At 31.0% G+C, this 15358-nt stretch overlaps 1 long non-coding RNA gene across 2 annotated transcripts in view; it reads right to left on the bottom strand.

Annotated features, from left to right (window-relative positions):
* Positions 1-2565: 2565 nt before the first annotated feature.
* LOC108903719 overlaps positions 2566-15358 on the bottom strand; it is a 162482-nt gene continuing 149689 nt past the window's right edge. For both annotated transcript variants that reach the window (XR_002762965.1, XR_001964212.2), the window contains exon 4: positions 2566-2611. This is a non-coding gene — a long non-coding RNA (uncharacterized LOC108903719). The remainder of the gene's footprint in view (positions 2612-15358) is intronic.

Genomic DNA, 15358 nt, shown 5'->3' with positions numbered 1-15358 from the left:
ACTAAATGTTTCACAATAATAGTTGTTTACATTTTTTCCGTAGAACAAGTGTGCCGCGTGCACACGTGGGCGTTAGGTTAAGCGCTGTTGTCACGTTGTGATGACACTCCCCAATATTAATACTCGCTGTATTTTGAAAACTGTTAATCTTACGCCTCCATATTATACAACTTTTTTGTTCATTTATGATTATTCTATCTCATGCTGAAGTAATGGCAATCAAACTCTTACACCCTGTATATTAATGGTTTGCTCATTTTATATGGATGTACAACGCGATCCAGTGGTACTACAGGATTTAAAAAATTAGTTTCTGAAACTTAAATACCATTGTAACACATCCTGATACTCTTACAATTAGTTAAAGATGAAGTGCATGCTTAATCTAAATCTTTTCAAAGTAGGCGTAGTTCTAATTACCTCCTACATTCCAGTTTTCCTTCATTTTGCCATCATTGGTTCATGATTGCAGCTGATGTATTAAATCTATCTGGTCTGTTGTTGCCTCGGACAATAAAATATTTTATAAACAGTTTCCCGTAAACTTGCAGGATTAATGGAGAACTTCCGAGCGGTAAGTAATACTACATTACTTAGAGTTAATTAAACATTTAATAGAACAAATATCACATAGTGGATGAACTAAAAAATATTGAATGTATACCAATTGGGGCAGTTATTATCAAATAAATAAAAAGAAAATATGAATTGTGCTATAAGCAATTTAGGGACAAGCCTCGCAAAGAGAAAAGTATTTACTGGCTTTTCGAAAATACTGGTTCATTTTCCCAAATAAGGTGTTACACTTAAATAATTTGTGTGGAAAACCTACTCCACGGTTCTCGGAAAAAAACTCCAAAGTTTTAATGCAAATAATGGTAGTTAACATACTGCTTTAAAAATTAATTGTTCTGATATTCTTTCGGTGGCTGTAATAAGTCCTTTTATATTTTCTGAATTTAAAACAATAACTTTTTTTAAAGTTTAATGGGGTGTATGCAATCTTTTCACATAGTTACCATAAAATGATATAACGTGGTAAAAAATTGACTCTTAATTTTTAAACCAATTTAAAAAAATGCATATAACAGTGAAACGTACTAGGTTTTGCTTTAATAGCGCCATCTGTTATAATTGTTACGATGTCAATTGGAACCTGTACATTTTAAAGCACAGGACCGTATGCATTTCTCCTGAAATTTCTTCCTATGCTTTGATCATGATGCGTCTCGTAATATATACTCGAATAGCCATTGAGCAAGTCCGGTATCGGTAAACTAGTCCGCCTGATGTAGAATTGACGGCGACGCGCTGGTCATCAAAGCAAACCTGTATTGGTCCACTAGGTCGTAAATAATTTTTTTGTATGGTATAGGTTCACTTAGCTTTGCCGCTTTGCCAGTGCCGTGCAGAGCATTGCTTGGCGAGGTAAGTTGTTGGTATAATACGTATTATTATTTTTTAGTTGATATTATTATTTGTTCATATCGTAACCAGTAAAGGGTAATAGTTATTAAAATAAATGTTACGCATATGTAATTATCTAGTAATTTAGCGTGGTTCTCTGGAGACTTTGAAGCGGAGGATAACGAAATAAATAGTGGAACCGGTATTTGTCGAAAGTATCGAAATAAACTCAGAGTTTAAGAACAAAGATTTACGCACGTACAAAGTCAACGTATTATTTTAAATATTTGTATATGAATGTTTGAAAGTTGAAAATAGTGAACAATGTGACAAAAAAATTAGGAAACGGATTAACGAATGAACTAAGATATCAAAAACGACAATTTATCCCGTAATTAAAGAAGGATTGATCATGGTACAAAGAGGAAACGGAAACATACATAATTAAAGAAAATTGACGATTTTACCAGATGTAATGCGGCGCACAATTTATAATATGTATAAAGAAAATAAAGTTCTTACTTTAAACATGATTCGAGATAAATTAAGCGGTTATCCTGATTATAATTATAAATCTTTAGATATTTTACGACATGCTTTATTACAATGCGATTTTAAACATAAAAAACTTGGCAATCGTATGGTAATTATATGGTAATATAGCTCGGAATATAGTATATCTAGACGAGACAGGGCTAAATTTTTCTGGACGTCTATGGAATCCGCAGAATTTATGAGTTAAATGTTTTTATGCGGTTCCAATTGAGATCGTAACAACTATAATAGGAAACTCAACTAAAGCCTCATACCACTGTCATTTCTAAACTCAGATCAAAATTTGTACAAAGGGAGTATTAATGAAATTGCTTGTATTTTCATTCAGTGATAAAACACTAGACCCTTGTTATGCAAACACCCCATTGGCGCTTTCTGAAATATGTATGGAAAGGGTGAACCTCTTTTCTAATTATACATTCATTGTTAAGAAAAGAAAAGTATTTATATATTTTAAATTAATTATCAACAGATATTGTTGCTGTTTATTTATGTTTACTTTTTGTTTTATTGTTTATTTTATTTCAATATCTTGTTCATGGCATTTAATATTTATGTTAATTACGGAAGATGTATTTAATTTTTCTAACAAAAAAATTTCCTACCTTTTGCTACAAAGTTCCTATCCCAATTAGTTGCCATAGTCTTCCTGAAACAAAATATAAATGTATTATAAAAAAAATAGAAACGTACTGTTTATTTATTACAAAGAAAATAAGAAGGAATATTGTTTACCAAGAAAAATGAATATTTCAAATTGAAAAAAAAACACAGACGTACAAAAAGGAAGAGAACATACATAATTAATATTCCATTCAATTTATTCATCCCTGAGGATAAATAGCCAGCACCCGTCCGACTTGATCGTAGGCCGAACAAAAAATATCAAAATTTTATCCGGATCTTTCTTGTAAGGATGCGGCAGTTTTTTTTGTATGGCAAATAATCACAGCCACACAGAAAAAAAAGTTGGGTATACTTTTTATGCGACATATATTTTTCGTAGTAATTTGGCCTCCTGAACACGAATCTGGGGTCAGAATTGGCCCATCACGTCACAATTTTTTCCTAACCTCAAAAAACTTGTGAAAAATAGTGAAAATTGATGAAAATTTACTAGGAAAATTTGGAAAAAAATTGATTTCCACATCAAATAGTACATTTTTATGTAAAAGACTCTGCTGAATTCAAATCCACTGTCAGAATTGAGCTAGAACGTGTGGTTTTTTTTCTAACCTCAAAAAACCGAGCAGGAATCGCTATTTTCAAATTCTGAGCGGATTTTGACCAGATTTTGTATAAAGGGGTTTTTTGGGTCGCTGATTACGAATATGAATTCACATTGTAAAAATTCAAGATGGCTGATCCAATATGGCGGGTGTACTTTTTTGAAATCCACCGATTTCAGTAAAATTTGGCATCATAAGGATTGCTGGTTGATCTCACCTTCATTAATCACACATCTGGAGCCAGATTTTCATAAATCAAGGTAAAAGATTCCACTCCGTCTAAAAATGTGACTTCGCTTAAAAAAATGACTTAAGGACTCTACACATGTAATGATGTGTAGTGTGATGTGCTTGTTTCCATGGGACAAGACAAAAAAGTTTCTACTTTATTCTTTCATTTATTTAGTCGTGCATGGGCTTATGGTTTTCCAATCAGATTTTTTTAACTACTATGCAGTTTTCCTATGGCATTTAGATGCTTTTATTTCTTAATAATTTTAAAGTTCAAGGAAAAGGACACATTACTGCCACACAGCACATCACTGCATCTGCTTATGCCTTCAATCTAAAAATGTGACTTTGCCGAAAAAATGCCGCCTACTCGGCCTAAAATTATGACTCTGCCTACAAATTTTACCTTGATTTATGAAAATCTGGCTCCAGATGTGTGATTAATGAAGGTGAGATCAACCAGCAATCCTTATGATGCCAAATTTTACTGAAATCGGTGGATTTCAAAAAAGTACACCCGCCATATTGGATCAGCCATCTTGAATTTTTACAATGTGAATTCATATTCGTAATCAGCGACCCAAAAAACCCCTTTATACAAAATCTGGTCAAAATCCGCTCAGAATTTGAAAATAGCGATTCCTGCTCGGTTTTTTGAGGTTAGAAAAAAAACCACACGTTCTAGCTCAATTCTGACAGTGGATTTGAATTCAGCAGAGTCTTTTACATAAAAATGTACTATTTGATGTGGAAATAAATTTTTTTCCAAATTTTCCCAGTAAATTTTCATCAATTTTCACTATTTTTCACAAGTTTTTTGAGGTTAGGAAAAAATTGTGACGTGATGGGCCAATTCTGACCCCAGATTCGTGTGCAGGAGGCCAAATTACTACGAAAAATATATGTCGCATAAAAAGTATACCCAAATTTTTTTTTCTGTGTGGCTGTGTAATCTTTGAAACTGTTATTATGGGGACTAACATTTTAGGTACAACTCGGTTATCCATATTTGGACACCCTATATATATATACATATTTTTTTTTTAAATGGGATGTTATTTTCTTTATACTGACGCACTAAATCGTCGCCACTCATCTACAGTGTGACGAAAAAAAAACTGTATATTAGGTAGTACATATGCTTAAAGAAAATAACCATTTAAAAATATGTATACTTTACAGGGTGATCAAAAATGGGTAACCAAGCTCAGGGCCTTCATAATCAAACAGATTGTATGCACAATATTTTTTAAAATATGTTTTTTATTTTTAGCTTTCGTACCTTATCTGAAAAAATATTCTTGTTGTTCTATCACCCTCGACGAAGACAACGAATAAAAATAGTCGCTATAGAAAGATCTTACTATTTCCACATTTTATTACGATTGTCTTATTGTTTAATTCCATTTGATTGCATATTTTAGAAACAAATTTTTATAATTAATTTGAATTGAGCCAATACCTTCATAAAGTAAAATACGGAAGTTAATAAAAAAATATACTGGGTGTAACGTAAAGGTTGGGAATAAATTAAACGGTGGATTTTTTGGTTTAAAAAATAAATTTTTCTCATATGAAGTTATGCTCTACGGGATATTTCTTTTCCAAGCTACAGGGCGCTAAAAAAAATTAGTTTTTCTCAAATAGCTTTCGAACATTATAAGATAATGGAACGAAATTGTAGCCTTAGTTTAATTTGATAATCCCCTAGTAACAGGAAAAAGATTGACTTTGTAAGTTACTCAGTGGCGTGTGTACGGATTGTGCCGTAAGGTTTTTCTAAGCAAATTGTGGTACGCCACTGCTAAAAACAATTTTTTAATATTTTTTTATGATCCGCTTTTTATTTTAAACAAAATTACCCCCTTGCGTTTTATTTCTGGCTCTTGTAATTTTTCCGTAAATAAAACCTTCGTAAATACCATTTTTCCCACTGCTAACATAGGTAAATAAAAATAACAAAAATATTATGCAGTATGCTTTGACTCGGCCACCGAACATGGTCAAATAGGCATTGAAAAAAGAGTTTTGCATTGAAAATGATATTAAAAAACTCAATTTTTTGAAATTTTTTAACGCCCTGTAACTTGGAAAAGAAAACCCGTAGAGCATAACTTCATATGACAAATATTTATTTTTTTAAATAAAAAATCCATCGTTTAATTTATTCCCAACCTTTACGTTACATTTTACGTTATATTTTTTAAAGAATAAATTAAGTATAAAGGTTATATTGGTTAATAAATAAAAATCAAATTAGTCTAGTCATTTTGTCGACACTTTTTTATTTTATTCTATTAATATTCATTACTTCCATTACAAGGAAGCCATTTGACCAATTGATAATAATCTCTAAATGCCATTTTAATAAAATATTAACTGACTCATTTGATGAGTGTCATTTCGAAATAACATCCAGGTCATAATAGCATAAATAGTTCATATTATTAATCTTGAATAAAGATTAAAATTATTTACCACTTTTGGGCAAGGATTATTATATCGACATAAAAAAGTCCGTGCGAAAGAGGAAAATTTGAGTAAAATATTTTTAAAAATATTTCAGTATTGACTAACAGATAAAACTGAAAATAATTGCGTAATAAATAAATATTTGGTCGGATTTGTTATTTCAGCTATGCATCTGTCATACCACAGATCTTTCAGATTGCAACATAGACATTAAGGATACTATTTAATATCTACTAAATACTTAAAATGTAAAGCATATACCAGATTGTATAATTCAAGTTTAAAATAAAATATTTTATCAAGAACATATATGGAAATAAAATAAGTACAATAAAATCGTGACAGTTTTTTTCGAGTTTAATAAAATCAGGAAATGTCAAATAAAACGGTTAAAAAAATAGGTAAACAGTTGTGTTAATATTTTTTAAATTTGGCTTAGCTTTTGCGAAATCTTAAATAACTTGTGTCTCCATTAAATTATACAAATATTTGCGACTTAAAATCATTAAATGTTTCAATTTTTGAAATTGTTCTTGTGTAAAAGCTGTAACACCACTTTGGTTGGACTAATTGGAAATTCAGGAATGAGGAGTTAAATAGGTAATTTTTTGAGAATTATTTCACGTAACATTCTTTTAACAAAATATAAATATGAATACAAATTAAATTAAAAAAACAATTCTAATAAACCAAATAGACAAGCGCTATACAAGATGTTGTTAAACGAAATTATGAATTTAGGGTAAAAAGAGCAATTATCGGTTTTACATGTACCGGAATAAAGGACACTTTTACATGTTGACGAGTGATTCTACACATGGAAATGAGCAAATAGAATTTATATGAACTAGAATGTATCTATTCGGTTCAAAATTCATAGTAGATAACAAGTTTTACAACACAATTATTTTAAAATAAATATTGCAACACAAAATGTAATAGAACAGTATAAAAACTTTATGGGATGGCCAAGGAGGTGGAATCCTGTGTCATTTTTTATATATTCAAAAAAATGTTACACTGAAATAAATAATGACATGCCCCACATAAAAAGTTTCTTGCTAAAACAGTTTTAATGTAATATTATGTGTTCGTGGTACCACATTCAGCGGATTACATCTCAATAGGCATTGACATTTGTGTAGAAGTGAGTTGATCTAAATCGTCTTAATCCCAGAAGTCTGTGGCTGAGCGGTGACCCAATCTTTCTAGGCCACCTTGTATTTAATTAAAGTTTAAAAAATACAAGGAAATGGTCGATGCACATCCAGGAAAAGGTTAGCAATTCAAGTCGTTAAAAATATTTATTCAACGTATCCATCCGGCCAAAGCCTTTCGAATTTAACTAACAATTTAACAATGAACAGTCAAGGTTGGGGATTACATAAGATTTGCAAATTTATATGTATGCAGCACAGTAGTAAAAATTAAAAAGATTATATGCGCAAGAAAAAGGATAAGGTCCTTTCTAATCCTTAATTAGCTGAATTAATGTTATAAAAGGTCCGATCCATAATAAATTATATTCATATATTTTTTTACGTGAGAGATAAGATTAAAATGTTTGTCTTGTTATTGTACAAGGTCAAATCTCAGAAGACGTATATAAATATGTACCTATACAACTCTTATTGACACTATTTTTGATCCTTAAAATAATTGGCATGGCATATGCCTCAGCATCAACTGAATCAAAACAGCAAAGCGTAGCTGAATACACAGGATATAAATTCACTTAAAAGCTCTGTAAAGGACTATATTAGTAAAAAAATAGTATATACTCACCATTCTCATAAAAAACCGAATAAGTAGTCATTTTTAAAATATAAGTAATAAAATTCTAGAAACAACAATAATTTAAAATTAATGACGTACCTATGATACACCATTAAGATTCATTAGGTATGTCAAAAGCTCAGCAAAAAAATACCTATTTTAAAGACTAAAAAAATATATACAGTATGTTCACGGTTAGAGTGGAAAACAGAAAAATATTTTTATTTTTCATTTTACGAGAAAAAGGCATTCTTGATTAAAATTTTTGTTTGTCTTTGAAATGCGGTTGGTATGGACAACTTTCATCTTGCATGTACAGAGTGATCAGAAAATCTGTAAGTATAAAAATCGTTCAAGAATAAACTGCTTTTGTTTTTAACAATACAGAAATATGTTATTAACAAAAGTTGCTTGGAATTGAAATTTATATTATAATCTCCATTTGCGTATGCATCGGCCTACTTTGATAGAAACGGACAGTAAAACATTTTTATTGTTAATTTTACGAGAAAAAGGCATTCTTGATTAAAGGTTTTGGTTATCTTCAAAGACATTTTAAAGATATTTTAAAGACAAGCAAAAATTTTCATCAAGAATGCATTTTTCTCGTAAAATGAACAATAAATATTTTTTACTGTCTGTTTCTATCAAAGTAGGCCGATGCATACACAAATTGAAATTATAATATAAATTTCAATTCAAAGCAACTTTCCTTAACATTTTTTTTCCTGTATTGTTAAAAACAAAGGTAGTTTATTCTAGAACGATTTTTATATTTGCCGATCACCCTGTACATGAAAGATGAAAGTTCTCCATGCCAACCGCATTTTAAAGATAAGCAAACATTTTAATCAAGAATGCCCTTTTTTTTGTAAAATGAAAACTAAAAATATTTTCCCTCTAACCGTGGACATACGGTACTATACATATAATAAAGAATTATGCTGTTTATGATATAGAACACAATACAGTAGAATTTAACATCTAACAAACTACTATTACTTAATAGTTGCATCTGACAAAAACAAAATACCAAGCAAAATTTGAATATAACTATGAAATCATATAAATTAAAAAAGTCAAACACGAATACCTAATTGCAAATATTTTCAAACTATTAGATAACGTCATTTGGCTGTTTACTAAACAATTCGTCAAATGAACTTTAATCTTCGGTCGTTGTTTTTGTATATTAATTTTGTTTTTACTTAAATACTTCATTATCATTGTAAATATTATCAACTTAAATCTAAAGATAGCTTTTAATGGGAATTACATATTGCTATTTGCGTTTTTTTTTTATAAAACTCAATTGATCTTCTCCAAATTGACAAAATACTAAAGAGATATACAGGACGACAGATCTGTAAAAGCTAGATATTTTCATAACAACATCTAGTAATATTAGTGCTTTTGACAACAGTTTTTTTTAGAATTACTTTCTAATTAATAAACGTGCCTCATTTGATGAAGATGTTAAATACAATGGAAAAACAAAATTTTGTTTAAAACAGAAAAAAATCACCGACAATGTGTTCCAGATAATGTATAATAAATTTTATAGTTTTTTTCTCTTCAATATAACCTTAAAGCTCGATTATAAATAATTTAGTTAGATAGCAGCCTTAAATTTTGTTATATATAAAAGTTGCATCTAAGTTCAAACAAATCAACAATGAAAGTGTCTAAACAAAGACTTTTCTCTGTTTAATGTAACGCCCTGCATATTTTTAAATAGATGGATAGAAACCTTTATACGATTGGATTGATAAAAGTTTCATAAGTTTATATAAGTATAATAGTTAGGGAGATAGGGTCAAATGACTGACATCGATATTGACTCTGACTTCTGACCGCCTATCCCTTACTAAAAAAAAAAACAGACCCATCAACCCTTATATCATATGAAAGTTATATTTATTTGGTACTAATTAAAACTGAAACCTGTTATTAAATTAAAAATCGTTGTTCCTCTACAACTTTGTAAAGTGATTTATGATTTGCCTTCGCACGCCCTGAATTTCAGGGACTAGAAAATAATAGGTATACCCTGAAACATTTTAGAGCAAATATCTCAAAATCGAACAGGTAAGAGATATAAAAAACGATGTGATGTATGTATGTACTGTTTATTGACAACTTTATATACATAACAAAAGGTACATTTTGTGTCACTTATATAAAATAAAATATGGAAAGGAGATAGATTGTAAATATGAAAAATTTATTTCATTGTGAATTTATTAATATAATCTTCACTACGATAACAATTTTCAGTTAATTATCGCTTAGTAAATATTGTAAAATGTTTAACATTCATTTCAATAAGTTTTAAGTCCAAGCCATTTTTTAGTAATGTCGATTCTGGATTTCAGGACAATCAGATCGTCAGCATGCTTTGTATTATAGTTGTGATTGTCATAATTATTTCCAAATTCTTTAATGTTGCGGCGAATGTCGAGTAGAGTATGTATAGACAAGGTAATGGAAAAACTTTTAATTTTTTAAATAGTGGCTGACAATGAGCACTTGGTGGAGAATTACTAATGAGACGTATGGCCGATTTCTGTAAACAAAACTATTTTAAACGATGTTGAAATCCCCAAAATAAAATCAAATGACTATTTATTAGAGAGAAATAGATAAATCTGAGAAAATTTTGAGATAAGCAATTTTTAAGTTGTCGTACTACAAATATGGAAACATTAAACTGAGTATCACTATTTGATAAGATGTAAGTGTAATCTGCAAATAATACGCAGTAACCATCAAAAGCACTGGAAAGGTCATTAAAATAAACGACAAAAAGTAGGGGTCCCAAGACAGACCCTTGAGGAGCCATTATTTATAGAAATGATTAGTTAAAATCATCGTAGAAGAGCATCTGAAACTGTGGCTCAAATAATCCTTCTGCAATTTTAAACAAACAAATTTTCCTTGACACATTTCATTAGCATTCTACAATTTTTAGTAAACTTAGGATGGAAAACAGAGTATTTTCAATATAACAATATAAAATACAACTTAAGTGACAAATATCCTTTAAGTATGAGTATGAGTATAAAATTCCTCCCAAAAATCCTGGTTGGCTTCCATTACAACTACGGAAATTGATACACAATTTACATGAAAATCTAATTTAGTTTCTTATAAAATTTTGAATTTATCATGTGATCAAGGACGCATTGTGACGTCATTTAGTGCTACTGAGAATACCTGCTTCTCGGACGTCTGCCGTCTATAGTAGGATCATATTCGATGCAAAATAATAAATCATTGCCTGTCAAGGAATCCAGTGCAGTACGGTTTTAAGGGATTTATAAATCGAATAATTTCTTTATTCATTATGAAGGGATGAAGGGATCAGTTCGGGTCTGTCACCCCTGTTCATACAAATACCCCTTTATTTTCATAAAATATTTATTTTGAATGTAATTTATTATGAATCCAATTTGTTTTGTAGTTTAGTTGTTTTTTGGAGGCGGTCTCTGATTTACGACCAAACTCACAAGGTTAGTATTTGACGTATATAACCGACCACTTAGTACACTCGATGCACCTGGGCGACTAAAGTTACTATCAGAACACAGTACGTATGAAGCGGTATTTCAGATTTTACATTCAATTTCATTTTAAATTTGAAATGGTTCATCTTACGCGTCCTAAAAGTGGTGACACGATTTTCCTTTGATAAAAGATCGACAATTTTTTGGTCTACTTTGCATCGAATACGATCCTACTATAGTTCTACAATTCACATGCCAACAAAACGTAACCTAATCTAAAGAAACGTGAATTTATCTGTCTCTAGACTATTGATAATTATTATGCTCATGGTGGTCTCAGTATTATATACTTTTCAACTTGAATTTTGAACGGTAGGAGTCGATGTTAGTTCATTAACCACGCGAATTTACCTGCAAAAATTCGCAGAATATTTGGTGATTATGTATTTTGAACTGTTTTTTTTTTCAATTTTTTAATTTGCCATCTCGCATCTTTGTCACTGGCGCCGCTATTCAAAGAAAAAAGTGACCCGAAACCAATTTTTGTATATACAGATCTTGTTTCTGATTGATTTTACAATAAAAATGATATGTAATAAATTAAACTACACAATTTTCTCTACAAAATGGGTCTATTTTTTTCATAAAACTAACCGTTTTCACGTAAGAGGATTACAAAGTTTACCAAGTACGTAACATGTAAAACAATACGCATTCAATGTGTTAAGCCTGGATGCAACAGTTGACCATTGACCATTGTGTTGCAAGAAAACCCTAATCTTCACGAAGTTATAAAAGTATTTAAAGAAAAAGATGCTGACAAAGAAAATGTAGCTAAAGCTGGAAAATGCTTTTTTCTTAGGCTTTACAGCTATAATAAAAAGTAATTTATACCTCTGAACACTTATAGGTACCAATGTTTCATAAAATCATCATGTAGGAATAAAAACATCGCTTCATTGCCTCCTACAGAAGCAGCAGCATTTCGATCGTATCACCAGGTATAGCAATGGATTGGTAACGAAAAACCTGCAAATCAACGGGGATGGAAGAAAGACATAAATGGTCTTGTCCCTCTGAATATACTATAATCACCTGCTCTAGAAGTTCTTAAACTAATTTCTTGTAAATGCAAGAAAGGATGTCGGGGAGCATGTGGATGTAGGAAAGTAGGGCTTAAATGTCTTATAATTTGCTCAAACTGTGACAACAGATGTGATAACATGTCTCAAGCACTGGAAGATAGTGATGACAATGAAGACACTGATACGATCTTAGAACCACTGTGTAATGAAATCGATACAGAGAGTAGAGAAGAAGCTACTGCGCCAGAAGAATTGATCCCACTCATAGTGGTGTGGAAATGGGTATGCACGTTAAATGGTGACCTTTGTTAGTTTCCTATCCAAAACGGGTCGGTTTTATGAAAAAAAAAATGGTTAGAACCTATTTAGTAGCAAATTTCCTGGTCTTTAATTTGTTACATAACTACTTATTTTTGCTGTAAAAGCAACGAGTAAGAGATATCTTAAAAAAATCTCTATTTTTGCCAATTTATTACAACATGGCGGCGCCGGCGGCAAAGATATAAGGTGGTAAATGAAAAATTTGAAATCAAAATACGTAAAATTACAGAATATCAAAACTTCCGCAAAATTTTCCAGCTAAAAGTAATTACTGAATTAAGTATACTTGCAACGCGGCATCTCTCAAGGTCTACAGAAGTTTTTTTCAATGAATCGCCCTGTATCAATCCACTTTTCCGCGAATGCGAATCCTCAAAACCTTCCGACCTTATGGGATCGGGATGGAAGCCTCTAAATACATTCTCCGATCCCCTTACCTGCGCTCCTTGTCCCTCACGACACGACGAAGGTAAGCTCTCCTCGCGTCTATCAGTGACCATCTGTTCCGTCGGGTCTTTAACCAGACGATAAAATGAGAGTTCCTCGGCCAATCCGTCCAACCCCGGTTGGATATCTGCCCGGCTTTTACCTTTCTGGCCCCGGCGACTCGCCTAATGGCCAATAACATCAACACAACACCTGAGACCAGGTAAATGCGTGCCACAGTATCGAAGCCGCTTGGAAATGAAATGGGTATAATTGCAGGTCAGTAGGATTCCACAAATGATGATCCAATTCGTTTTCCAAAATCGGTAATAGGTATGCACAAGTTTTGCATTGATGCGTACAAGGTGTACATGTATGTTTGTCTTTTTATTGCAATTTATTCCTTTGTTGAGTATGTAAACATGCAAATAAGATAACATAACGAATTCTGATTCCTGAGTAATATGTAGACATCGGAAATGTTTGGGCGAGTGCAATATGGTACAGGGTTGGCTGTAGGCTATAGATTTTATTCAAACAAAATGTGACACAAGTGTTGCCTTCTTATAAATGGACTCTTTAACATTATAAGAATATTATATATAGCGGTACGCTAGAATTACATTTAGTACCTGCCCCAATAAATATATTTTGCTTTCTGGAAATTTACGAGCCATATAAATTATACTTTGAATTATCCGAGATTATCTCAAATAAATGTATTTAGCAAATGAGATTAGAATAAGTAGGCTGTAAACATAAATTAGTTGTTGTTTATTAGGGTACATAAGCACAAACCGAGTAGGTAATGACCCGGATAAGTGTTAATTAGGATAGGGTAATTAAAGTAGGTACTTGGGGACAAAGATAAAAACCGAAAACATTTCGAGGCACGAACCAGAAGTCTTGAAGCCTAGTTCCTGCTCGGTTGTGTCTCGTGTTAGCAGCGAAATTAGTAGAATAAAGTTTTCCATGATACTTAGTGTTTTTCTCCTCACTTGGAGACCAAACCACTATATATATTGTTATGATATTCTAAGTTGAAACGTTAAATGAATACATAGCATAACGTAATGTTGAAAATTTAGACATATTAACGCTAGAAAAAGTAGAGAAAAACTGACAACAGGGATGTGAAATACTAGACATGAGAAAACGAAGGATAAAATTTACATATGGAATAAGTTTGTTAAATAAAAAGGCAACATTGTTAAATAAATACATCAATCTGTCAAAATAACTAAATAATATAAAATTTTGAATTAAATAGGCTGTAAAAGGCAGCAATATGTAGTAGAAAAGTTAGAAAGTACAACAAAGTACAATTTTGCAAAGTCATGTATCATATAGGAGCATTGGTTTGAGGAAATTTGAAAAAATATATGATTTTGACAGAAAGATCGACGGAGAGAGAAGGAGTTACACTTATAGATAAAACTCATGCAATAAACTAAGGCTATAATTAAAGTTTATCACACCTTTAGTGAAATAAGTGAAATCAAAATTAAAGTTCTTTGTATAACTTCATATAGCGATTTTCGGAATGTCAAAACAATGATTCAACATTGTGTGTTTGTTGTGTAAAAAGTAATAAGATGTAAAATGATTTGTGTAAAAAGACCTTCTAGTCATATAAAACTGTATTCAAATCCCAATTTACGTTCCAAGTAGTGTACAAACATTATTAGTGTCAAAAAATGATGGACCTGAAAACATATCAGTTATTAGTTAATTCAAACAGGAAAATACTGTTCAGAATAGTGAAAATACGGAAATATCAATGTCGTGGAACAGCATTACAAAAATAGAATTATGCTAAATAGCAGAGTTTGGTTAAATTTTGCGAACATTTGAAAAATTTGTAGAATGTTTGAAAATGAACGTAGAAGAAAGATATAGGTATTGAAATTTACAGAAAATTATGTAGAATCTGAATATGTAATTGTAATGCTGCAAAAACATACATAAAGGCATAATTTCCAGTTAAAAAATTTCATAAAAAGTCTTCAGTTTATAAAACCTAGAACAGGGCTCGTAGTAGTCAGTCTTTCATAATTTGCCAAGCTAAACAAAAGCAAGTCAAAATTAAGTAAATAAATGGTGAACTTAGTTATCAGTTTTGAAACGTCAAACGACATTTAGAAGTAATCTGCCATGTGTCAAAAAGTGTAAATTTCCATCAGTTAAAATTTTTCTCAACTAACCAAATACCTACTGGACACTTATATAATGGGAGCAAATGTTATTTAACCAAACGTGCAAAGTATAAATTGAAGGGCTTAGTGTGAAACAATGACAAGCCACAAATGCAAAATTGTTGGAAATTTTAAAATGTGTAAAATCAACGTTA

The sequence above is a fragment of the Anoplophora glabripennis genome, unplaced genomic scaffold, assembly GCF_000390285.2.
Source record: "Anoplophora glabripennis isolate ALB-LARVAE unplaced genomic scaffold, Agla_2.0 scaffold63, whole genome shotgun sequence".
In the NCBI taxonomy this organism is placed as follows: domain Eukaryota; kingdom Metazoa; phylum Arthropoda; class Insecta; order Coleoptera; family Cerambycidae; genus Anoplophora; species Anoplophora glabripennis.
The sequence above is the reverse complement of the archived record's forward strand: the minus strand, read 5'-3'. Positions and strand labels throughout refer to the sequence as shown.